Source organism: Neofelis nebulosa, chromosome 12, assembly GCF_028018385.1.
Source record: "Neofelis nebulosa isolate mNeoNeb1 chromosome 12, mNeoNeb1.pri, whole genome shotgun sequence".
Taxonomy (NCBI): domain Eukaryota; kingdom Metazoa; phylum Chordata; class Mammalia; order Carnivora; family Felidae; genus Neofelis; species Neofelis nebulosa.
In genome coordinates this window covers 31,514,706-31,540,638 of record NC_080793.1, presented here as the reverse complement: position 1 = coordinate 31,540,638, position 25,933 = coordinate 31,514,706, and the positions used below count along the sequence as shown (strand labels likewise).

Genomic DNA, 25,933 nt, shown 5'->3' with positions numbered 1-25,933 from the left:
TTATATTTGTCTTTCTGTTTCTTCAGTATTTATAGAATTTCTGGCATAAAGAGTCTTTAAAACCTTAATGCTCCAGATTTTCTTGAATCCCATCTCGTGTCATGTCTGTCAAGTAATTGCTTGGTTTCCCCCAACACAGAGAACACGGCACCTATCAAAGCAACCCACGGCACCTTTGAACGGTTCTGACAAAAAGTTCATGCAAAATATTTTCTGTTGCGCTTCCAAATATTAGGCCAGTTTCTACCATTTGGCTGCTATAACAACGTTTTGCTATAACAAATCTATTTCCTATTAATCCTTCAAATATTTGGACAGAAAGATCATACCCTTCTCCTGGCATTCTTCTCTTCCCCAGAAAGGGTAATATCAACTTTCAGAGAAGAGGCAAAGTTCTATAAATGTGAGGCCAAGGTACAAAGACTTAGGACAGAATGCCAGTAGGATATAAAATTCCTATTTTCAAATGATGTACTAATTGTTAATCTCTCTCTCTCTCTGTCTCTCCTCTTACACACACACACACACACACACACACACACACACACACTTTTCGTGGTTACCACACATATACTTTAAAAATGGCCATCTTGGGGTGCCTGGGTGTGTCAATCAGTTAAGCATCTGACTCTTGACTTTGGGTCAGGTCATGATCTCATAGTTCATGAGATGGAGCCCCGCATGGGGCTTTGTGCTGATGGTACACAGCCTGTCTAGGATTCTCTCTCTCCCTCTCCCTCTGCCCCTCCCCTACTCACACTCTGTCTCTCTCAAAAATAAACATTTAATTAAAATAAAAATAAAAATAAAATAAAATAAAATAAAACTGGCCATCTTTGAACTTAGTAAAGGAACAGAAGATAAATTCAGTTTCTGTCACACTATGATTTGACTGTTGCAAGGAAGATCCAATCTCAGGGCTTCTTCATAAATGCCTGAAAATCATTAGCTCACATATTCTTAGGCAAAGAGCATCAGGTGAGGATTTCTGACAGGGTTGAGAAATTAGTGAACCTGGACTGAGGTTTTTTAATCAGCAAATGTCTCACAAGACCAGTTGGGTCTTTTATGAGATGTTTATCATTCCATTGAGTTCTGCCGCTTGTCTTCAGACAGATACGAAATCAAGACTCCGATGTTCGCTGTGTAACCCACTCCTCCCCTCCTTATATTTGCAGTCTCAATCTTGCTGTCTAGGTAGCCAATAACCAAGGTCACTGCCATGTTTTACTTAAACAATAGTAAGGCAATCGAAGACCCAAAGCCAAAACCCAGCAGCCACATTTGTATCGCTGGGCTTGTTCGGCCACCAAGTCTTAAGAGTTGCTCTTTGCTATTATAATTCTCTTAAGATAATGCCGGTTGGTTTTATATGTTGTATTTTCAAGGAAGCAGACACTGAAACGGAATAGGAGTGCACAAGGCTCACTGGGGAGTTAACACCTGTGAAGAGACAGGGGCAGTATTGGGCAGGTGGGGGGTATCAGTCCATGACACAGACCAGAGGAGATCTCTGCTGGCCCAGTGCAGAGCTCTGGAGCAGAGTTTGCTCATTTAGAGTCCCCAGTTGGACAAAGATGGCTAGGCCTTAGTACCACTTGTTCAGCTGTCGACTGGGGACACTCCAAGAAAAACTTTGGCATGGGCGTGGCTAGCACTGCCTTGTTTAGTCATTGGCTGGTGCCTGCCCTGTAAAGAGCAAGACCACAGCTCAGAATTCAAGGCAGGAACAGCTGGAGGCCGCCAGCTAGCTGTGTTCCTTGCAGCTGGGCAGCAAGTCCTTTCTTGAAGGGGGAGATCTGAGTAGGACATCCGTTTTTTCCACAACAGTTTATTGTCACCAAGTCACTCTTCAATCAATCAACACGTGTAGTTGTTGCTTTAGGACTCCAGTGCTGTGTAACCAACCGTGCCATTTTAATCATTTAAAACTCCAAATTTAATGGTGAAAAGAAATTTTACTTGGGGCGCCTGGGTGGCATTTAAGCGGTTAAGCGGCCTACTTCGGCTCAGGTCACAATCTCACAGTTCGTGAGTTCTAGTGCCGCATTGGGCTCTGTGCTGACAGCTCAGAGCCTGGAGCCTGCTTTGGATTCTGTGTCTCCCTCTCACTCTGCCCTTCTCCTGCTGGCACTCTGTCTCTCTAGCTCTTTCAAAAATAATCATTAAAAAAAAAAAGAGCCTGTTTCTAAGAAAGAAAGAAAGAAAGAAAGAAAGAAAGAAAGAAAGAAAGAAAGAAAGAAAGAAAGAAAGAAAGAAAGAAAGAAAGAAAGGAAGGAAGGAAGGAAGGAAGGAAGGAAGAGAGAGAGAGAGAGAGAGAGAGAGAGAAAGAAAGAAAGAAAGAAAGAAAGAAAGAAAGAAAGAAAGAAAGAAAGAAAGAAAGGGAAGTTTTACTTTGTACTTAAATTTGTGGATCAGAAATTAGAAAAGGGTCTGGCTCTCTGGTCTTGGCTTGGGTTTTTTATGTGGGCTGCAGTTTGATGTTGGCAGAGGCTGCATTTATCTGAAGGTTCTGTGTTGGGCATTCACAACAGTTCACTAATTGATGGCAGGTGAAGCTGGCTGTCCGTCAGGAGTTGCACTGGCACTAATAGAGCACCTATGCCTTGGGCCTCTCGCAGCACGCCGACTGAATTTACAGCAGGAGCACCCCAAGATTAAACGTTCTCAAAGACCAAAGTGGAGCTTCAAGGGTTCCTCTGACCTAGTTTTAGAAGTTCTGCAGTATCCCTTTCATTCCATACCATTTGGTCACAGAAACCACCTTCAAAGGGAGGCGAATTCGACTCCACCTCTCAATGAGAGAAGCAGCAAATAATCTGTTACTGTGCTTGATCTGCCATAGTTGTGTTTTGTTAGAAAAGGTGTGGCTTGTTCTCAGGCCCTTACTATTACAATAGGGAGTTACTTTTCTCTTCAATTAATGACACCTTACACAAATATTTCCCATTCAATCATTTTTCCTTCCACATGGTGTCATATTCCTTATTGCTCTTCTTTAATGTTGTTTTTTAAGTTTATTTATGTATTTTGAGCAAGAGAGACCACAAGCAGGGGAGGAGCAAGAGAGAGGGAGAGGGAGAGAATCCCAAGCAGGCTCCTTACTGTAAATGTGGAGCCCAACACGTGGCTTGAATTCATGAACCTCAAGATCATGACCTGAGCCGAAACCAAGAGTCAGTCACTTGACCGACAGAGCTACCCAGGCACCCCCATGTTTTTTAGTTTATATCTGCCTCAATTTAAGTGCAGCATCACATCAGAACAGGATATTCTCAATATGGACTGATCAGCCCAGAGAAAAGCAGAACTATTGATCCAGGGGGAGAGCAAACTTTTATGTAAGTGACACTGCAGTATTCATGCACATTGAGTCAATTTATTGCATAAACATGAATTGAGTGTTCACTGTGTACCAGGAACTATGCTAAGTGCTGGGGCTACAAAACTTAATAGAACTTAGTCACTTCCTCGTGGAGCTCACAGTTTAGTGGTAAAGATTGTCATGCAAAACAAGTAATTACTGCTCTGTGTTATGCACTACAATAGGAAAATGAATAGGGAAAAAATGTGAATACAAAAGAGAAAGTTTCAAATGCTGCATAGTAGAGAAAATAAGGAATTAAGCCTTAAAGAAATTTATCAGGCATAGTAATGGGAGAAAGAACAACTGAAGCAAAAGGGAAAACATAGGAATAGGCACAAGGAGATATATATAGCAAGCCAAATGTAGGTAACCTTACTTTTAGTAGAAATATATGATTAGTCCAGGGACACCTGGGTGTCTCAGTCAGTTGAGAGCCCAACTTTGGCTCAGGTCATGATCTCACGGTTCGTGGGTTCGAGCCCCACTTCAGGCTCTGTGCTGACAGCTCAGAGCCTGGAGCCTGCTTCAGATTCTGTCTCCCTCTCTCTCTCTGCCCCTCCCCTACTCATGCTCTGTCTCTCTCTCTCTCTCAAAAATAAATAAAACATTTTAAAAAAAGGAAGAAATGTACAATTAGCCCATTGGATACTTCTAGGGAAGAGCTATGAGATGAGACTGGAAAGCTAGGGAAGACTCATCTCCAGGTCGTCAGGATCTTGGGTGGCATGCTAGGGTGTTGGGATTTTTTATCCCCTTGAAAAAGGAAATCAATAGATTTGTATTTTAGGAAAAGTGCTTTAGTTGAGGTATGACTTGGAGTCTGCCTGAATGTGAAATAGAAAGTAGCAGGAAGAACCAGGAACAATCCTTCATTTTCTGGCTTAAATAACAGTGTGGTGGTTGGGTCATAATCTTCAGAAAAGGAAGGGTGGGTGATAATTAAGATCAAAAATCATGAGTATGAGATGCCTAAGAAACATCTAGAGGAAGGTGTTGCATATGGATTTAGAAATAAGGGTCTGGAGTTCAGTGGAGAGGTCTAGGCTACAATTATATACCTGTGAATAGTCAAAGTATAGGTGGTAATTGAAGCCATTGGAGAAGTTCAGTAAAAAGTAAAGTCTAGAGCTCAAGAAAAAGGTTCATGTAAGAAATAAAGATTTCAACGTACACCAGACAGTTGAAACCCTGGGAGGATGTGAGATCCCCCACCACAGATGGTGAGAAGAAAGCCTAGACTAATGGTAGAATGGATTGTGTATGTGATGGAATTCTGAGACTAGGAAAGTAACTGCAACAGAAAGGAAGCCAAGGGAAGAGAAAAATTCAAGAATAAAAAAGTGACCAGGAATATCAAATGCTGCAGAGACATCACAGAAGCTTAGGACTGAAAAATATTTAATACATTTTTCAATTAGGAGGTCACTGATGACTTAATGAGACCAATTTGAGGAGAGTGGAGGGAACCAATGTAGCTACCCCTGAGCACCTTTGCAGTGCAGAAAAGTAAAAAAGGGTGCGTTCAAGGCAGTAATAAAACCCAGGGTGGGAGGGTTAATTTGTGTTTTGTGGTTTTGTGCTTTATTTTATTTTGTTTATTTTAAATGTTTAGATGTGCCCAGACATAGTGAAAATGGAGAGGTTCGAGATTCAGAAAGAGGAAAAATAATGGAGAGCAGCATTTCCAAGAAAGACAAATTAGTTAACATCTGAGAGTGAACAGGCTTTTCCCCTAAATCCTGTTCCTTCACATTTATGTCCCTCGGGTCACTATCAGCCAATATTTGAGCAGTAGAATATTTTAGACCCAAGTGTCGGGGCTTCTGTTATCTCTATGAAATTTCTTTAAGTTGAATTCAGTCTTTCATTCCAGACTGTTGAGAATTTTCTGGATTCTGATTTTGTCTTTCAGTATATATGCTATCCCTTCAAAGTTCACATCATTCAGAGATTTGATAGAGCTGACTTCTAATTCATTGTCATGAGACTGAAAAATGCACACCTAGATTTCTCTATTAGTATTTCTACTGATACATTAGTAAACTCACTTTGAGTTCATCCAATATTCAGTATACCTGTCATCCAGTCTACATTTCTATTTGTCCACCAGGTTCTCAAGGTCACCTTGTGCCAGATTCCTGGATGCAGTCTAAATAGACCACAAATAACCCATTTCCCTGCTATGCTAATCTCGTCCTCCATTAAAAAATGAAATAAGATCGGTCTGAGATGACTTGATTCATGCTTAGCGAACCCATCCTGGCTCAGAGATCAATGCTTCTTCTCCTAAGAGCAAGGAGGTTGCTCTCTAACATCCATTCTACAATCAAGCCCAGAATAAACCTAAAATTCAGTTGTCATCATCAGTAATGGTAAATATATTTGTCCAATTCCAACCTTCCTCCTTCTCTTCTCAATAGTTTCTTAAAACTCTCATTTGCAAGTTTTCGGTATCCTGGATGTGATTTCTCTTATAAAGCATATTTAAACTCATTTAAAGCAACTCTGTTCTTTCTTCAATCACTGCTTACATTTGGGACAAATGCCATTCAAACTTTATAAATCTAAGGATCTTTTCTCTAGACAGAGAAGATATACAGCAAATAAATGAAGAATTCTGCTTTCTCGGTATCTTCCATCAAAATCACATTATTATTCTATCTTGCTGCATCAAATTTAATTGCAGAATTTTTGTTAGCCAGTTTACTTTGGAGTTTAGACATGTGAACACACTATAAAAGAGATTCACTGTTTTATGGTGATCTCAGCTTTCTTCCCTTTCACCTTTATGTATCTGGTTGCCAAATTTGGTCCCATCAGAGAGCTCCCCATACAGCCCAAAGAGTTTCTTTCAAGGTGTTTTTCCTCCTCTTTCTTGTTAAAACTTCATTTTTGAGAAACTTAACCGCCCAGACAGATTTCTTTTTTAGGTTTTCATGCCTTAGACCCACGTCTGCTCAATCTTGGGATCTTTTAAATTCTGCTTTCATGAGTTCTAGAGTTCATGTCCAACCAAACTCAACCTTTCCTTTCTTAGATATACTTTAACAAGAGAGAGAAAAGCATGGGGAAGAAGCAACCCAAAGGCAACTCTAATATTTGATCTCCTTTCCTTTCAGGCATCTAGATAACCTAACTACCTACTTACATCAACTCCTCCTTCACCTGTAATGTCTCAGAAGAGGAGTTTTATAGCTATAAGGAAAGAAAGTGAAACCAAAGAGATATTTATGAGGAAAGTGTTTTCAGTTTCTAATGGGGTTTAGATTTACTATGGGGTAATTTACAGAGTATCCCTTGTTGTATGGTTGTCTTGAGGCACTTGAGAGAACATGGGCTGGAGGTGCAGTGGTCTGTGCATTAGTGCCATTGAGCTGGTGTCTAGATCTTATAGTTCTACTCTTTCATCCATTCACTGAGCAAGCACGCATGAAGCACCAACCACATACCAGGCTCTCAGTCTGGTGCACTGAGTTGTCACGGTCTCCCTGGTGGAACGATGTGTTTTCCGGACCCAGGGTGCTCTTTGGAATATCTTTAGGAATTACAGTGGCCTGATTATTGCTATCTGTCTCTCATACCTCTCAGTCTCTGAACATGTCGGGTCAATATAACCTTCTCTTCAATGTATTCAGTTAAAAATATTTTTCCTGATTCCCAGGGAATAGAGTTACTCCCCTCTTTCCTAGGAAACAAAGGAGCCTCTGCCGAGGAAGGAATAGGGCTCAGCCTGGGTGGCTAAAACAGCAATACTAACAGCTTTCAGTATCTACTTCTAGAGACTCTAAGAGAGTAATGATGTGAGGTAAAGTGTCAGTTGATGGGGCTTGGACCAGCACCCCGTCTGCACACTCTAGTTAGATAGTTGTGACATTAAGATGTCACGTAAATGTGAAGACACCATTGAAATGATCTTTCCCATAGTCGATTCCCTATCCTCTAGTGGCCATTGTGAGAGGTCGAAAGGCAGAAGCATCAGTAAAGAATGAAAAGGTACCCTGTGATGAACAATTATTAGCTATTTAGAATATAACTTACTTCCTAAATCTTTTCAGCTCAACATGCCTGGCTTAAATGCTCTAAATGTGTCTTCTAAAGTAATTTCACATTTCATTGAATAAATTTCCATTGACAAGACATGCTCAGTCATAAGAACCCTAGTATAATGGCAGAGTATTTAGAGTGCTAAATGATACAGATTATGCATTGTGCTGTGTTCAGAAAGTTTCAAAATGGAACAATTGTTTTCAAAGAAACAAAAATCAATCCAAAAGGATAAAATTGAGAAAAGGAGGCTTAGATTACTTTGCAGAACCTCCAATCAAGCATGGATATCCAGCGAGTGACATTTTTTCATAAGACTCAGGAGATTATGGGCTCTGAGAGCCTTTCTGCTACCGTGTGTATTAGAATAATTGTTCCTCTAATTCAAATCTCTAAGCAGCTTAATGCCTGTTCTTATCTTAGTTCAATTTAGAGAGAACATAAGAACAAAAATGCTGTATCTGTTCAGTGTCTTCTCTAAATGAAACTGTTCAAATAACTCCAAGCTCTGAGGTTATGTGGTTGACCACATAGCTGGACATTCCTTCCAAAGACAAGGTGAAGAAAGCTGCCCCCAGGCCAACACTCAAAATGAAAAGTGGTCTTAGGATTGTTGGGAGGAGGAATATAATGACATCTTCTTAATGAAATACATTTGGGACCAACTTAGCCTAAGACTGGGGGAAGACTTCATGTTTCCTAGAGATGACTGCTTTTCTTTCTCTCCATCCTTTTCCATGCCTAGAATAATACTAGATATTCAACACATATTTGTTGTAATTAGGGTGGAACCCATGCTGCCTAGGGATATGTAGTGCTAAATTGCCACGGCTTAGGAAACATTTCTCACCATAAGAACATTTTTTAAATGTCACATTCCTGCATTAGCACCAAAGTCTTTCTATTTTGCTAATGCACAACATAGAGGAGCTCTGGGTCCTCCTCCCTCCTCGGTCCAGGTCCACTAACCTGCCTCCCAGAACATTGGTGCTACTTCTGTCATGCTCTTTGTCCTGTCTATAGTAACACCATTCAAAAACAAGGACTCTGGTCACCTCTCACCCTGTGGTCTCTCATGTCCACCCAGCTCCATACAACCCTAACTGATCCTATCTCCCACCTTCCTTGACCCCTAAACTGCTGCCCTATGAGCTCTAAAACTCACAAGTGTTTATCAGTAAAGTTCCTTATCTTCGCAACCTTGTCTGAACAGTGCCTTCCTCTTTTTACTATAAACTTGGCTTTCTTAATTATATGACTTCTCTAGAGCCCTCCCAGTAGCCATGCTTTGTCTCCCACACCCCTTGTGCTACTGGAGTTCGAGACAGGGTAGGTGTTATCCTTGTTCCTCGGTGCCTCTTCTAGACTGTTGTCCTACTCACCTTAAAAACCATGCTGTCCATCAGTACCACTCACTCTGCTTCCTTGTTGCAGTTACACAGAGTCCTGGGCTACTTGTCCCCCATTCTTTGGAGATTCTAGTTCTTGGCTCGCTGTCACTTTCTTTCCAGCTCTATTCTTGTCACCACATTATGTGGTCTCTTTTGCACATTCCTCTTATCTCCTGACTCCTCTTTCTTTATATATGCTCACTCACTAGGAAATCACATACTCTGATAATGCCCAAAATGTATCTCCAAACTCATTCATCTGACTGCCTCCTTGACATTTCACTTAGATGGTTAATAAGCGTCTCAAAATTTATATGTTCAAAATTAAACTTCTTATTTTCCTCAGCCCCCAAATCTACTCCTTTTATAGCCTCCCCCATGTGGACAGAACTTCATTTTGTGCACTGTTATTTCCTTAATGCCTGACATATAGCAGTTTATCAATAAAAGTTTAATGAATGAATTACTTTATATCTTTACAATAGTGGTTGAAAACTAAACTTACCATACACACAATATTTTACTTCTACTGTGTTGTAAAAGAGCCGAACAGGATTTTGTGAGCTTGCTGTAGAAATCTGATAGAACAGCAGTATTGGTGGTGTTCTGTACCTGGTAACTGAAGTGTAAACAAACCTTTGTACCACTGAGGTCTCTGTCAAGGATCTGTGCTCCCATCTAAGACAGATCACTACCAAGGTGACTGTCTTCAATGACAGGTTTGATGGTGCCACTTGCCTGCTCAAAACCCTTCAGTCATTTCCTTTGTGAGTATATGGTAAAATGTTAAGCTCCTCTGCCTGTCATGCAAACTCTCCTCATTTGGTTTGCACCTGCTTCTTTTCTTCTCAGATAGGGCCCCAACATGCTAACCCAAAAGGTGAATTTGGACCCTGGACACAGTTCTGTGTTAATCAGAACTCCTTGATTACAAATGACAAAAATGAGACTGGCTTAGCAAAGAAGGGAATATACTGGCTTGTGTAACTATAAAGAGCTCTGTATACCAACATAGAAAGGTGGCCAAAACATGTTAAGAAAAATACAAGCTGTGGGACAGCACATATAGTATGATTCTACTTCATACATTTTTTTGAATCTGCCTATGAGTGTGTATGTTTATATGCCTGGAGAGAAAGAAAAAGTCTAGAAGAATAAATACACATTATATGTTAACAATGATTAATCTCTAGAGCGCAAAACTGATGATATATTTTTCAACTTATGTAATTATATATTAGAACATTTTATAATTTTTTAAAAGGTTCAAATTTATGGTTAACGGTAACACCTTGCTAATGCAAAGCCATGATACACCATCCAATGTATAGCCACTGGCCATATGTAGGTATTTAAATTTAAATAAATTAAAATGATATAAAATTTTAAATTCCATTCTTCAGTTGCAGTAGGCATATCTCAAGGGCTTGATAGCCACATATCACTACGTGGCTTAACATATTGAGAGTACAGATATAGAACGTTTCCATCAATGCAGAACATTTCTCCATGATGGGAAACATCTGGTAAGCTAGATGAACCTAGATGCTCACCTGATTGCTTTCACTAGGATAAGTGGCTTCATTTAGATGCAGCCAGAGTGAAGCAGGTGCGGGCCTGAGCACCTGTGATCTGACAACCAGCAGGAGTTTGAGTGAAGGTTCAAGTCTGTGTTCATTTATGCAGGGTCTTCTAACGTCTTTGGAAGAGGCACTGTCTTAGAGGTAATTTATTCACTAATTTTAAGGGAAACAAGGAAAATCCCTACCCAGTAGGATTTTAAAGGAAAATGAGAACATCTACATCTTTTGCAATGTTAAGATTTACCTGTTTTAATTAGAAAGAAAAACAAACTGGTTGATTTAAAAGAATGTTTTTCCTTTTCTTCTCATTTGCCTAATTCCCAAGTAATTTAGCAATGCATATGGAGAAAGAAGAATCATGTTCCTTTCTGGTAGGGAAATTAACATGGTATCTAAGTACTTTGGTTTAAAATTATTTGAAAAGCAGGAGTGCCTGGGTGGCTCAGTCGGTTGAGCATCTGACTTCAGCTTGGGTCATGATCTCACAATTTGTGGGTTCAAGCCCCGCATCAGGCTCTGTGCTGACCACTTGCTCAGAGCCTGCAGCCTGCTTCAGATTCTGTGTCTCCCTCTCTCTCTCTGCCCCTCCCCTGCTCATGCTCTGTCTCTCTCTGTCTTTTAAAAATAAATAAATGTTAATAAAATTTTTTTTAATTATTTGAAAAAGCAAACATAGGAAGCTCTTCTTTCCTTAGGTTTTTTTTTTTTTGATTGGCACCTTTAATTTACCTTTATTTGTTCTACATGGTATACAGAAAATTCAGTGTTAGTTTTATGTTTCCATTCTAATTTAGAGTCATAACATCATTTTCCAGTGCCTTTTTTTTCCCAAGTAGATCCGTAATTTAATAAACAGGAACTCTCAATTTCTTTTATTTAAAAAGAAGCCATGTGATTTTATTTAAGAGGTTACAGATTACAGCATGATTTCAATATTTAAATAGCAACTTATTGTATCTCTGCTATCCTCTTAAAATGATGGAAACAATAGGTCCATCAAAATATGTTATATTTTTTTAGAGCAAAATAATTACAACTTTATATGACCACAGATCCCCCTCCTTCTCTCTCTTTCTAAAGCTCTTATTAACATCGTCCATACCAGAGATCGCTGTGCACAGCATGCTGTTTTATGTCAAAAACTTTAGTTTTAACCAATATACTGATAAGCCATCCCAAACAATTTCAGGTGATATGTTCCTTGAATAGATGGTTAAGTTGCTATGAGTAAAACCAATTGTAGAATTTCGTCCATTCATTCAACTGATATCTTTTAAATACTTGTTATGTACCTGTACTAAGCTTGGTTACAAATTTGAAAAACCCTTTCCTTTAGGGTCTCATAGCTTGGTGGTGGAAGACACAGGAAAATTGAGGATGACCATGCAGTGTCGTAACTGTTAGGTCTACACAGGGAGCCATCACATCACACTGCAAAGGTGGTCAGGGAGAACTTCTAGAGCAATTTCATGAACTTTGGTGTGGAATGTCCATCCACTTCTAGGTTCTTCATAATGACATCTACACCTAGTATCCTATACCAAAGTAGACCTAATGATGAAAAACATATTACATGCCCCCACCCCCAAATAAAGAAAAGTACAGGATCAAGTGTACCATGAAACCCCATAGGATTTAATCCTACTCTAGAAGAATCCATAATGATGAGGCAAATTTCTTTTGTTGGGCTAAAACCCTATTCTACCCTATTTTCCTTAGATTAAATGAATTCAATTATTGAAGTCCCTACATAAGTTACCTTTATTTGGAACATTATACGGTCAGATTTTAACGTGGATGTTATTATGGTATGGTTGGGCCGAAGGAAGTAAGAACAAAGTTCTTTTTTTTCTTCAGACGAAGTACAAGACTCAAAGTGATTTGTTAGGACAAATTAGAAAGCCATTCTCTAGGCAGAAAGTCAACCCAGTCTCCCCCAGGCCAAGTCAGTGCCCAGTGAGAAAGCAAAGGCTGCAGAGATGGTGATTCAAATACTGGGTGCATGCGTACCCTTGTGAGACCCGGTCTTGCTCATACAGAGCCTCTGCCTGCTGATTAAGCCCATATCTCTTTTCCTGAAAACCTGTTTCGATTATTAATGAGAGAAATGTTAAAGATGGCAAGAAAATTACATTTCCTTTTGAAATTATAGTGTAAATGTAGTTTCTTCAATTGGCTCTTTAAAAATTGAGAAGGTCTCATCTTCACAGATTAATAAGATTTTCTTCCCCTACTTCCACTCAAACTCCTTTGGACATACTTATTCACTTAACAAGTCTGCTGTATACATCTCCACTGTCAGAAATGACATAAATCTTCATTCCTCTGAGTAGGGCTAACTCTTCTGGATGCTTGGACAGTCATATTTCCAAAGATTTTCTTCTGTGTTTTTGACTGAAATGGATGGCACATCAAAGGCTCTTCTCACATCTGTACCCTTTTCCCCTTCCCCCCAAGAGGAAAGTAACGCTTTTGGTTGCAGTGTCTAAAGACTGGCATTCAAATAGCCCACTTCTTGTTCTTATAGCTTATGCAATGATGCTCATTCCTACAACGAAGTCAGGAATTGAGATAGCTGAATCCAAAAGTATTTGTGGTTTAGAGCAGGGGCTCCATTCCTTTCAGAACAGGGTAGGTGGTTTTGGCCATGGCTGTTTGAATTCATATAACAGAAAACCAATTGCTCTATGTGAAGCCACAAAGGGGATTTTTTTTTCAATATATGAAGTTTATTGTCAAATTGGTTTCCATGCAACACCCAGTGCTCATCCCAAAAGTGCCCTCCTCAATACCCATCCCCCACCCTCCCCTCCCTCCCACCCCCATCAACCCTCAGTTTGTTCTCAGTTTTTAAGAGTCTCTTATGCTTTGGCTCTCTTCCACTCTAACCTCTTTTTTTTTTTTTCCTTCCCCTCCCCCATGGGATTCTGTTAAGTTTCTCAGGATCCACATAAGAGTGAAACCATATGGTATCTGTCTTTCTCTGTATGGCTTATTTCACTTAGCATCACACTCTCCAGTTCCATCCACGTTGCTACAAAGGGCCATATTTCATTCTTTCTCATTGCCACGTAGTACTCCATTGTGTATATAAACCACAATTTCTTTATCCATTCATCAGTTGATGGCCATTTAGGTTCTTTCCATAATTTGGCTATTGTTGAGGGTGCTGCTATAAACATTGGGGTACAAGTGCCCCTATGCATCAGTACTCCTGTATCCCTTGGGTAAATTCCTAGCAGTGCTATTGCTGGGTCATAGGGTAGGTCTATTTTTAATTTTCTGAGGAACCTCCACACTGCTTTCCAGAGTGGCTGCACCAATTTGCATTCCCACCAACAGTGCAAGAGGGTTCCTGTTTCTCCACATCCTCTCCAGCATCTATAGTCTCCTGATTTGTTCATTTTGGCCACTCTGACTGGCGTGAGGTGATATCTCAGTGTGGTTTTGATTTGTATTTCCCTGATAAGGAGGGACGTTGAGCATCTTTTCATGTGCCTGTTGGCCATCCGGATGTCTTCTTTAGAGAAGTGTCTATTCATGTTTTCTGCCCATTTCTTCACTGGGTTATTTGTTTTTCGGGTGTGGAGTTTGGTGAGCTCTTCATAGATTTTGGATACTAGCCCTTTGTCCGATATGTCATTTGCAAATATCTTTTCCCATTCCGTTGGTTGCCTTTTAGTTTTGTTGGTTGTTTCCTTTGCTGTGCAGAAGCTTTTTATCTTCATAAGGTCCCAGTAGTTCATTTTTGCTTTTAATTCCAAAGGGGATTTTTTAAGAAGGATAAAAATGACCTCTGTGAAGCTCAGAAGGCATAGACTGGCCTCGGCATAAACTAAAACAAGGAACTGAAAAACCATCAAAACCAGAATTACTCCTTCTCTCCAGGTCTTACGGTCCCTTGACTTTTCACTTCATTCTTCTCTGTATATATCTGTCCATTAACTTTCACGGTTTTCCTTGGTTCAGATGGCCACATCTAGGACCTATTTGTCTATAGCTCCTAGATCTTTATGTCCTGAGTTCAAGTGGCCAGTAAAGACACACAGAGTCTGTGACTCTTCAAATTCTTGGAAAGAAGCTCGTGGGCCTGCGTTTTGGCCAGGTGTCTCCCCTTAATCAAGTCATCTCCAGCCAGTGGATTAGTCTTGCAGTAGAAGCATGAGTGTGGGTGTAAATGTGTAATTCCCAAAGAGGGGCAATCATGGTCTGGGTGAACATCTCGAATGATGTCAACTCCTAGGGTCAGTGAGCTATTTTCTTTCTTTCAGAAAGCTTGAATAGAAGTAAAATATACATTTATCCTTGTTAGGCCTGAAAGGAATAACCAAAATACCTGTTTTCTTTGATCCGGGATAAAAATCACAAGTTAGTTTGGTTACTTTGTTCATCTCATGCCAGTCAGAATCTTCTGTATTTATATTTAATTCAAGAGCAATTATTTAATTAAAATTAGAAATAAAATTAACTGGGGCACCTTGGTGGCTCAGTCAGTTAAGCATCTGACTTTGGCTCAGGCCATGATCTCATGATTTGTGAGTTTGAGCCCTGTATTGGGCTCTCTGTTGTTAGCACAGAGCCTGCTTCAGATCCTCTGTTCCCTTCTCTGTCTTCCCCTCCCCAGCCCGCACATGCACATGTGTGCTTGCTGTTTTATTTCTCAAAACTAAATAAAAATTTCAAAAAAAAAAGAAAGAACTTAACTATTCCAAAGTAAATACATATAATTTGTTAATTAAATGGGATGCTTCAATTTTAGGGACTATAGGAGGAAAATAATTAGAGGATCTTGATGTTGAGAAGCTCAGGAACTTCTGCCTTAGCAGAAGAAAGCCAACTCTAGGTTCTGGAGCTTATGAAAGAAGAGTCAGCAAAAGCATAAAATATGCAGTTATGCTGCTCTGCTAGAGCAGCCCCTATGGGGCCAACCTGTTCACATTGATTCGTGGAGAACTTCTCCCCTTATTTTAGTTTTATATGCTACATAACAAACTGCCACAAACATAGCCACTTAAAACCACACAAACTTGTTATCTCACACTTTCTGTGGGTCAGGAGTCTGTGAGTTAGTTGGGTCTTCTGCTCAGTATTAGGTGGAAGTCAAGGGGTCAGCCAGGACTGTGATGTCATTTGAGTCCTAGCGTCTTCTGCCAAGCTCACAAGCTGTTGGCAGAGTTCAGTTCCTGTAAGACTGAGAGCCTCAGCCCTAGAGTCAGCCCACCCATTCCTGGCCATGTGGCCCTCTCCACAAATATGGCAATTTGCTTCTCCAAGGCCAACAGAGAGTGTCTCTACTGCTTCAGATCTCTTAACTTCGTTTAAAGGTATCAAGTGATTAATAGGTCACCTCTGCCCAGCACAATATTCTTTTCCATTAACTTAAAGTTAACTCATTAAGGACCTTAATTACATCATTATAATTCCTACACCTTTACCACATAATATAACATAATCAAAGAAGAGGCATTCCATTATATTCATAGGTCTTGCTCACACCAAAGAGAAGGATCATACTGTGCATGAACACTCGGGGGCAGAAGTCTTGGGGACCAGCTCAGAATTCTGCCCACTCAAATAAAATGAAGAGGAAAAAGAGTGAGGATTGATCTTGGTTCTACCTCTCTCAGGCTTAAAGCCACATCCTTTGGCATAAAGCACAACTGGGCTGTGGACCTAAATATGTTCATAAATGAAAGGAAAGCTCAGTAATACGAGCATTTGTATCTCCTAAGCCTAGTTTTGGATGTTTATCTCTTATACTGGCCTGATTTATTTTTGTTAGTTTATTCGCTTATTATACATATTTATATAACTTGTATGATATTATAAGGTGATTTAAATATTGGATAGTACTTTACCATCTGCAAAGAGTTTTTCCAAGTCTTCTCATTTAACCCCATTTCTCATGTTATCTCATTCCCATTAAGGGTATTTTTCCTAATGCAGGTCTGAGGATCAGAAAAGCTAGAATCATGCATCCCAGGATACAGAGTCAATCAGTGACAGAACGAAGACCAAAAGTTGGGTCTTCATCTCCGAATTATGGCCCCCTTCCTTTTCAATCCTCCTTTGTATCATTAGAATATGATGGCTAAATGTGGAACATCCTGGGGTGCCCGGGTGGCTCAGTCGGTTGAGCATCTGACTCTTGATTTCAGCTCAGATCATGATCCCAGGGTTGTGGGATCGAGCCCAACATAGGGCTCTGTGCTGAGGGTGGAGCCTGCTTGAGATTCTCTCTCTCTCTTCCTCTGTCCTTCTCCCCTACTCTCACTCTGTCTTGAATGAATGAATGAATGAATGAATGAATGAATAAATAAGGAACATCCTGACCAAGGACACATTTAACTTCCCTTAGAAATGGCTTCCAGCGCCACCTCCCGTTGGCACTCAACTGAGCAGAGGTTGAGCACAGTTTCTGTCCCCTTTCTCCAATCCTCCGTGTCACCTTTGAGAACTAAGCAGACCAGGACTTTGTTTGCCTACCCTGCTTCTACAGGGCAATGGGCCCCCTGCATATCAATATCCTGGGTCACAGCCTAAATTCTGTTGAGCTTCTGATTGGTCAGTTGATTTCATGTAACTCTTTTTATATTAAGTTTTCCAGAAAGGTTCTGCTATTTATTACGTTATGGGGAGGCTGAGGAAGGCAAAGAACTCCTCTTTATCAGCAAGTACCATAAGCCATGAGCTAAAAACAGTACTTTTTACATAGATCACTTTTCACAATTAAATGTCTTATATATATTATCACATCCATTTAACGTATGAGGAAACAGAGATTCAAAGAGATTTTGTATATAACCTGAAGCCACACAGGTAGCAAATGGTGCATTTAGTACTGCATCTTGGTCTTTAAGCTGCAAAGGCCATAAACTTGTATTATGTCACGTAACCAGCTCAGATGTCACTGCTGACACAATCCTTCACTCTCTCACCACGTGTGCCTCACGGTTAATATTCTCTTCTTGATATCATCATAGCATCCATCCACCCACCCTGCCATCCTTCCACACATTTACCCTTCTGTCCTTCCTTCCATCCATCCGTCATCCACTTATAACAACTAATCGGTGTTAAACACCTATCATTTGGCCAATTGCTCATATCCTGGAAAAATGAAGAGCCCCTTCCCCTCTACATTCCTACCAACTGGTGGAGGGGTTTTGGCATGTAGTTGGTATTCTGTAGCTGCCTGTTGACTTATAATGCTTCTGCTGAGAAACCTGAAATTAGCACCCAAATCAACTTAGTTGATTTTAACAAAGGAAGTAGAAGGACTGCAGAGTTTTAAACAATAGGGATCAATTATGCATTCTTTCCATCCACCTCTCTTACTACTTCTAATAAGTAGGTAATAATAAAATGCACATCAGAGTCATCCAGGACTGTCTTCTCAGAGGCTTCTCTTGACTCATCACTCATCACTGTCACTTTCCCACACATTTAACATCAGTGGAGCTTTGACCTTCCCCACCTCAGAGGCCTGAGGCAGTGCTGGGAAGAGCAGGGCCAATACAGGGCAAGCCTCATGAACTTCTCAGGCCAGAATCCTAGGCCTTCTGCTCTACTAGCCCCTGAAGTCACTGAATAGAAAGGCCTTGCTGGAGGCCTTTACATTTAACACTAAGGAATATTCTCAATTGTCAAAATCATTTTGAATTTTTATCCTGCTTTCTCTGATATTAGCTGTGCTTGCCAGTTTTGTGTAGCTATAATATGCTTTATATGTATTCATCCACATCATTGGACTTTTAAAAATCCCTAATGGTAGGTGCCTGGGTCCCTCAGTCAGTTAAGTGTCCCACTTCAGTTCAGGTCATGATCTCACAGTTCATGAGTTCAAGCCCCGTGTCAGGCCCTGGGCTAACAGCTCAGAACTCAGAGCCTGGAGCCTGCTTCAGATTCTGTGTCTCCCTCTCTCTCTGCCCCTCCCCCATTCACACTCTGTCCTTCTCTCTCTCTCAAAAATAAATAAACATTAAAAAAAAAATTTTTAATCCCTAATGGTAGAAGATCAAAGAGAAAATCCTGTGGCCCAATTTAGCTTAACTTAGATTCAATAATTATCCTTTCCTTAGTGTAGCTGTAAATCTACCTGAAATATTACCATACACTTTACATTTCTTCATATTATTCAACAATAAATAATCAACATGCTGCTGGAGGATAGAAATGGAAAAAAGGGGGGCGGGCACCTGGGTGGCTCAGTTGGTTAAGCGTATGACTCTTGGTTTCAGCTCAGGTCATGATCTCACAGTTCATGGCTTTGAGCCCCACATCGGGCTACGTGCTGACAGTGTGGAGCCCGCTTAGGATTCTCTCTCTCCCTCTCTTTCTCCCCCACTCGCTCTCCTTATCTCTTTCTCAAAATAAATAAATAAACTTAAAAAAAAGAAATGGAAAAGAAAGACAAGAATGTGGTATTTGCATTTGTTCTTTAAGAAGTAGCCCAGTAGGAAAGTGTAGCAGCCCAGACTCAGAGGTAGACCTGTATACTGTCTGCTAACTGAGGAGTGATACCTGATGAGGTTTACTGGCTTATTCTCTGTTCAGATGACAGGCTTCTTCTCTCCATTATCAAGACACAGGTAGGACAGAGCCCAATGTGTTCAGTAGAGAGAATATTGCTTAGTTTACCTGAAACAGCTGTCACTGAAGATTTGGGAGGAGTAAAAGACATAATCACACCTGTGTCTTAGGACCATAACTCTTTCGCAGCAGCGGCGGGGACGGCATGAAGGGGTTGAGATCTCAAAGGCAACAAGGTTTCAAAAGTGTAGATGGTAGAATATGGGGGCCTATATAATAACATGGCGGCTGGCAGAACAAAAATGAGATAAATAGGAAGAGCACTGAGGTAAGACAGACCTGGCACCTGACCAAGTATGGCATGGGGCGGAGTGAGAAATCTGGAGGAAGAAGGACGTGTCTGAGATGACATTGAAGATTCGAACATGGGTGACTGAGAAGAGGTTGGTTGGATTCACCAGGACTGGGAACTCCAAGAAGAAGTGACAGGTTGAGGGGAGGAGAAATGCCGAATTCATTTCAGGCTTGTGGTATTTGGACTATCAGTGGAGCACGAGGTTGGTGGTCAGTGGAGCGTGCACGGCCAACAGTGGTGATAGAAGAGTCAATGGAATCTGTATAAGAGTAGAACCCATAGAGGGGAGCCTGGGTGGCTCAGTCAGTTAAGTGTCTGACTTCAGCTCAGGTCATGATCTTGGTGGTTTGTGGGTTTGAGTCCCGCATCGGGCTCTGTGCTGACAGCTCAGAGCCTGGAGCCTGCTTCGGATTGTGTGTCTCCCTCTCTCTCTGTTCCTCCCTGCTCATGCTCTCTATCTCTATCTCAAAAATAAATAAATAATTTTTTTGAAAAAAAGAGTAGAATCCATAGAAAGAGATGAGATCTTCCAAGAAGAGAACATGGAAAGGAAATGAAAAGAGGGGCAAGGATAGATCCTAGGAGAGCACTGCCATTTACAAACCAGGCACAAGAAAAGGGAAATTTAAAGGAGTCAGGGAAAGAATGGTCAGAGGCAAGAGAAAGTAGTGATTTTAAATACTAAGAAAGTAGGGTGTGGTTGTGTGGGGGGGCCCTCAGTCAATCCCTACTCTTACCCCAAAGCCATGCAAAAAAGCATTGAAAAAAACAAGCCTATTGTACGAAGTGAATCACTATACTATACACCTGAAACTAATATTACACTATTAACTAACTGGAATTTAAATAAAAACTTTCACAAAAAAAAAACTTTCACAAAAGAAAAAAGGAAAGAAAAGAACAACCAAATAGCATCCAAAGAACAAGAGAAAGAACTGAGCACTTACCACATGCTAGGCATTATGCTGAGAATTTTACAAACCTTATTTCATTATGCTAACTGCAGGTTTGAAGTGTGAAAGAGTGGTTAAATGGCACCAGGGGTTCAAACCCTGGCTCTGCCATTCACTAGGTCTGTGAGCTTGGATAAAGTTTCTCTTCTTTAAATGAGAGCAACTCATTATCTCACAGGGAAGCATGAATATCATGTAAGATAATGCATTTCAAGTTATATAGCTTGTCATGTGTTTACTCAAATGAGCCCTCATTATCATTTATTTGGGATTGCTTTTATGATATCTGTCTCCCCCACAGAAAACCCCACATGTTTAAAGATCATGTCTGCTTTGTTAACAGACTTGTTATTTGCTATTCAGTTTTGTTAGCAGGTGAATACCCTCAGTGTCTGCATGTTGTAGGCACTCGATAAATATTAGTTGATTGACTAAACAGTCCCATTTCATCCACATGTCCTCACCTGTGGATGTACCTGTTCTCTTTAAAGAAGAGGGGATCTAGGGCACCTGGGTGGCTCAGTTGGTTAAGCGTCTGACTTCAGCTCAGGTCATGATCTTGCGGTCCGTGAGTTCGAGCCCCAAACTGTGCAGACAGCTCAGAGCCTGGAGCCTATTTCAGATTCTGTGTCTCCCTCTCTCTCTGCCCCTCCCCTGCTCATGCTCTGTCTCTCTCTCTGTCTCAGAAATAAATAAACGTTAAAAAAAGTTTTTTTTAAATGAAGGCCATGGATTCTCATACACACACTGGTCCATTGTGACTGTCCAGGTTTCACAAGAGGATGTCATTCTTAAGCACAGCTTAATTGCCTGTTAATTAAAAGACACAGATGTGAGGGGGAATAGAGAATTTCTAATCAAAAGGAATAAAGTTTCAGTTAAGTAAGATGAGTAAGCTCAAGATGTCTGCTGCACCTTGCACCTATGGTCACTAACACCACAGAGCACACTTAAATATTTGTTGGGGGGGTGTAAATCTCATCTTTTATTCTTACCACAATAAAATAAATTTTTAAAAAATTCTTTCAGAAAATATAAAACTATAAAGGGCAAATAAGGATCAGATATACTGACAAAGGAGAATTAATTGACAGTTTAATATTTTATTTTTATGTCTTCATATCTTGAGAGATAAGATTGTTTGTAAATAGCAAAATTAAGAACAGTTACATGATTCTTGAAAATTCATTATTGTGGAACTATGATGCTCATCAAGAAGCATCATTTTGTAGATGGAAAAACTAGCTGGTTATTCAGTCCTGGCTAATGGAATGACTATATTCTCTTACATACTTGAGGGCATGTGGTATTATTTGCTCACACAGAAAAAAAAAATTATATTCTACTGGTGTCTTAATAAAATAGCAGCTAATAGTTATTGAGTACCTGCTAAGTGGTTTTGCTATACTAAGTCATATAGTTCTTATACCATTCCAATGAGAACTCATTTCTCATGTGAGGAAACTAAGGCATAGACGAGTTATATAATTGGTTCAAAGTCCTACAGTAGTAATTAGTGGATTTGGGGTTTGAACCTATGTGTCTTAATCACTATAATGAAAGGAACTTGTACACTATCAGACAAGTATCTAATAAAATCATGTTTTATTGAAGGATTTTTTTACTACAATCCATAGTAAGAAACACATTTCACACTGTATTATACATACTTCCTCTGCCTATATGTTATACACTAGTTTCACATAAAAACATTTGCTCTTACTGTGTGTGAAACTCTGATATATTCTGAGTTTTGAACTCAGAGTTCAGAACTATGAGTTCTGAACTATATTCACAGTTCTCTGAATTCTGTTCTTTTTCACTAAAAGAATTCTAATTGAACTCCAAAATTGTGTACATTTATTTCATAGTCCATTAATGGTTTGAGACCTGTAGTCTGGAAAACCACCATAGTAAGGGGACATATTAAGATTCAATAATACTAAATGAAGATAACAACTAGGAATACCACTTATTAAGCATCTACTATGTGCCAAAGTACTGTTGTTGATATTTATGTATAATATCCTCAGTTCTCATTATAGCCTTGAAAAGTAACTCAATATTTTTTCCGACAAGAACTGGGACGTGGAGAAGTTAAGAGATTTGTCCTACAGAGATGAGCCTGATTAAAGACTTCTTCTGCTAATCTAATAATAACATTTAAATATTACTTAACAATTAAATTAAATTAGTAAACAATTTAAACAATTAAATCAGTAAAAACAAAAACAAAAACAAAAAGACACAGCTCTGTACTTCACTAGGAGGTTACTTACTAGAAAATAGTATCCAATTCACTGCTACCCAATAGTTTTTCAAAACCTAAGAGAGGGGCACCTGGGTGGCTCAGTTGGTGAAGCCTCCAACTCTTGATTTGGGCTCAAGTCATGATCTTTGGTTCATGAGTTTGAGCCCTGCATCAGGCTCTGCATTGACACTGTGGAGCCTGCTTGGGATTCTCTCTCTCTCCCTCTTTCTCTGCCCCTCCCTTGCTCACCCCATCTCTTTCTCTCTCTCTCAAAAAATAAACTAGAAAAAAAATTTTTTTAAACCTGAGAGAAGCAATACCTAGGAAGGAGTGCTTGAAGAATATAGTCTGTGCCTTCTGCCAAGTCAGACACTTCCCTGAATACTTACTGTATAGTTCTCATGCTAAAGTATTATTAGCCCCATTTTACAAATGGAGAAACTGAAGCACAAGAATTTAAGTCCCATGCTTAGTTTTTTGTTTTTTTTTTTTTAATTTTTTTTAACGTTTATTTACTTTTGAGACAGAGAGAGACAGAGGATGAACGGGGGAGGGTCAGAGAGAGAGAGGGAGACACAGAATCTGAAACAGGCTCCAGGCTCTGAGCTGTCAGCACAGAGCCCGACACGGGGCTTGAACTCACGAGCCGTGAGATCATGACCTGAGCCGAAGTTGGACGCTTAACCGACTGAGCCACCCAGGCGCCCCTTAAGTCCCATGCTTAGTAAGCAGCAGAGTGAGTTTCCAACCCAGGAAACCTGGCCCACGCTCTTAGCCTTTCATTGTGCTGTGTCTCTCAAGTTCTACCTAGACTGAGTCATAATACCCACCACCTCCATTCTACCCCACAATATTGTTTTTGTGCATTTTGCTTCGATGCTACGTCATCAGCCTATGCTAAGACTTGATGTGGGGTCCCATATTAAAAACAAACAGCACTGGGGCGCCTGGGTGGCTCAGTCAATTAAGCGTTGGACTTCGGCTCAGGTCAGGATCTCACAGTTCGTGGGTTTGAGCCCCACGTTGGGCTCTGTGCTGACCGCTCAGAGCCTGGAGCCTGCTTTGGTGTCTGTGTCTGCCTCTCTCTCTCTGCCCCTCCCCTGCTCCTCTCCCTCCCTCTCTCTCTCTTTCTCAAAAATAGATAAACGTTAAAAAAAAAAAAAAAAAACAGCGCCATCATCCTCAACATTGAATCACTGTTTATCACAACACACCCTTTATGAGAACCCAGGACGAATTCCAGCCCAGTTACTACATCAGAAAGATTCTATTTCCTTTAAACATTGGCTGGCTTTTATCTTACAGATACTGTGAAATGTGTAACAGACCAGCATTTCCTTATTGTGCTGTTAGGCAACTTATACTCAAGGATGAAATTCCTGTCTCTGAAATTCCTGTCTACTTCCTTTCTTCTGTTCCACCTTCTCACTGAGGCTTGCACACTTCATTTGATGGAGGTTGATGAAACTCCTTTTTGGAACAAACTGAGAATACATAAACGTGTCCCATTGCATATTTATGAGTTAGTTATTATTAACTTTCCTGCAGATGAGGAAACTGACACTAGGAAGCCTTTGAAGAAAGGACTCAAGTGTGTAGCACATAGTTTACCCCTTGATGTCATGCCACCTTAAACTCGTGACCTCATTTTCCCCTGGCCGCTTAAGGTTGTGTGGAAAGATGCATCATATTTACAGTCATCATCCTGGGTTCGCCCCTGTGAGTTGTGTGACCTTATACAATTCACGCAATCTCTCTGTGCCTCTGTTTCCTCACCTGCAAGATGGAAATATAATAACATGCCTACCACACGGGGTGGCTGGGCAGAAGAAGAGTTAATTTATGTGATGTTCTTAGAGCCGTTCCTGGGACACATGCATCATATATGTCATCACCCTTCCCATCACCATCTCCTCCCCTTCCTTCTTGGCTCTTGCCTCTGTTATTTGTGGGGAACTTCCATCCCCTCTCAAAGGATCACACCTACGTGTAGAGGTGCCCAAGAGGTCTCACATGGGCTCAAGACCGGTTTTGTCACGTTTCCCCTCCAGCGTACTACCTCAGGTCCCACTTCCATTCACGCCACCTGCGGGTTTCCCACCCCAGCCCTTGTGTGCCGCTAGTGACACCTGTGCCTGGCTTGCTCTCTCTTAATATGAAAAACATGTGAGTCCTTAAAGTGTACTCTTTCCTGGGGTCCTAAGACATTGCTTCTGCATCGCAACCCTGCCAAATCTTATCATCTAAGCTCTGATGCAGTGTTCCTTCTGCTGAGTTTCCTTTATCCCCTCTCTCTTTAGAATTGCACATATGTCCATGGGGCTTAGTCAAAACCAATCCCCTAAACAGACACCATGCTGCCCTGTCCATCCCCTTGCGCTCTTTTCTCCAGGCCTCAGCCCTTTACCTACTCCTCCGCCAACTCCCTCCCTACCAGCTCACCAGGCACAGGCAGCCTGTGCAAACCCCACCTTGGGATTAGCTGACCCCCTCCTACAGATCTATAGACCATTGTCTGTTTCCTGTGTTGGTGAGCGCTCCCCAGCTGGATCACAAACTCCTTGACGTTAGAGAGCATGTCTGAGAATTCTGCACCTTCACAGCACTTAGTTCGGGACTGAACATAGGGGCGGCTCCCACAAACAGTTGTGGGTTGACTGATTATTTTGCAATAGTCTTGATAGGTCCTGGCAAAACCAGAATGAAAAACCTCTTTGGAGAGGGAAACATTTGTTGCCTGTGGTGGAGTGACCTAGCACCTCAGTTAGTTTAGGACTATCTTGGTTTTAGTACTGAAAGGTCCCATGCACCCTGAGACCCCTCAATCCTGGGCAAACTGAGATGGTTGGTCACCTAGACTAGGCTTCCCCAGTTTCAGATATGCCCAAACACTCTAGACCAGATACCAGCCCTCTCATTGTCCAACCTCACATGTCTGCCTACATGCTCCTGCACAACAGACACACTCACATTCACTCACTCTCATGAGTCATACCATCATTACCTGATCCCCCACTGCTTTTTTTTAAGTTTATTTATTTATTTTGAGGTGGGGCAGAGAGAAAAGCAAAGAGAGACAATCCCAGGCAGGCTCCACACTGTCAGCACAGAGCCCAGTGCAAGGCTTGAACCTGTGAACCGCGAGATCATGACCTGAGCCGAAGTCAGACACTGACTGAGCCACCCAGGCACCCCATGTTCCCCCACTCTTGCGGCCTGTATCAGGTCATGTAAACTAGTGGTCCACAATTGCCCCAGACTTGACAGACCAAAGGAAAATGTACTGTCATCTCAGCCTTTGCCCCCAGCCTTGTGACCTTCCCCATTACCATTCTTTCCGATAATCACTTTTCTCTAATCAGCAGAGGATAGAAACACAGGTCTCTCAACCCTGAGAGGCAGAATTTCAGATATTGCTGTCTTCTGCCTTCTGAATCCTTGCGGATGGGTCAGGATT

At 40.9% G+C, this 25,933-nt stretch overlaps 1 protein-coding gene across 5 annotated transcripts in view; it reads left to right on the top strand.

Moving 5' to 3' along the window:
• The window catches only part of PLPPR1 (phospholipid phosphatase related 1), a 327,119-nt gene that overhangs the window by 251,212 nt on the left and 49,974 nt on the right, over positions 1 to 25,933 (top strand). Inside the window, exon 1 of one of the 5 annotated variants that reach the window (XM_058694748.1) lies at positions 9,385 to 9,569. The exons of the other annotated variants lie outside the window; for them this stretch is intronic. The gene's annotated coding sequence lies outside the window, so the exon portion shown is untranslated. Of the gene's footprint in view, positions 1 to 9,384; positions 9,570 to 25,933 lie in introns of those variants that run through there. 5 annotated transcript variants of the gene reach the window in all.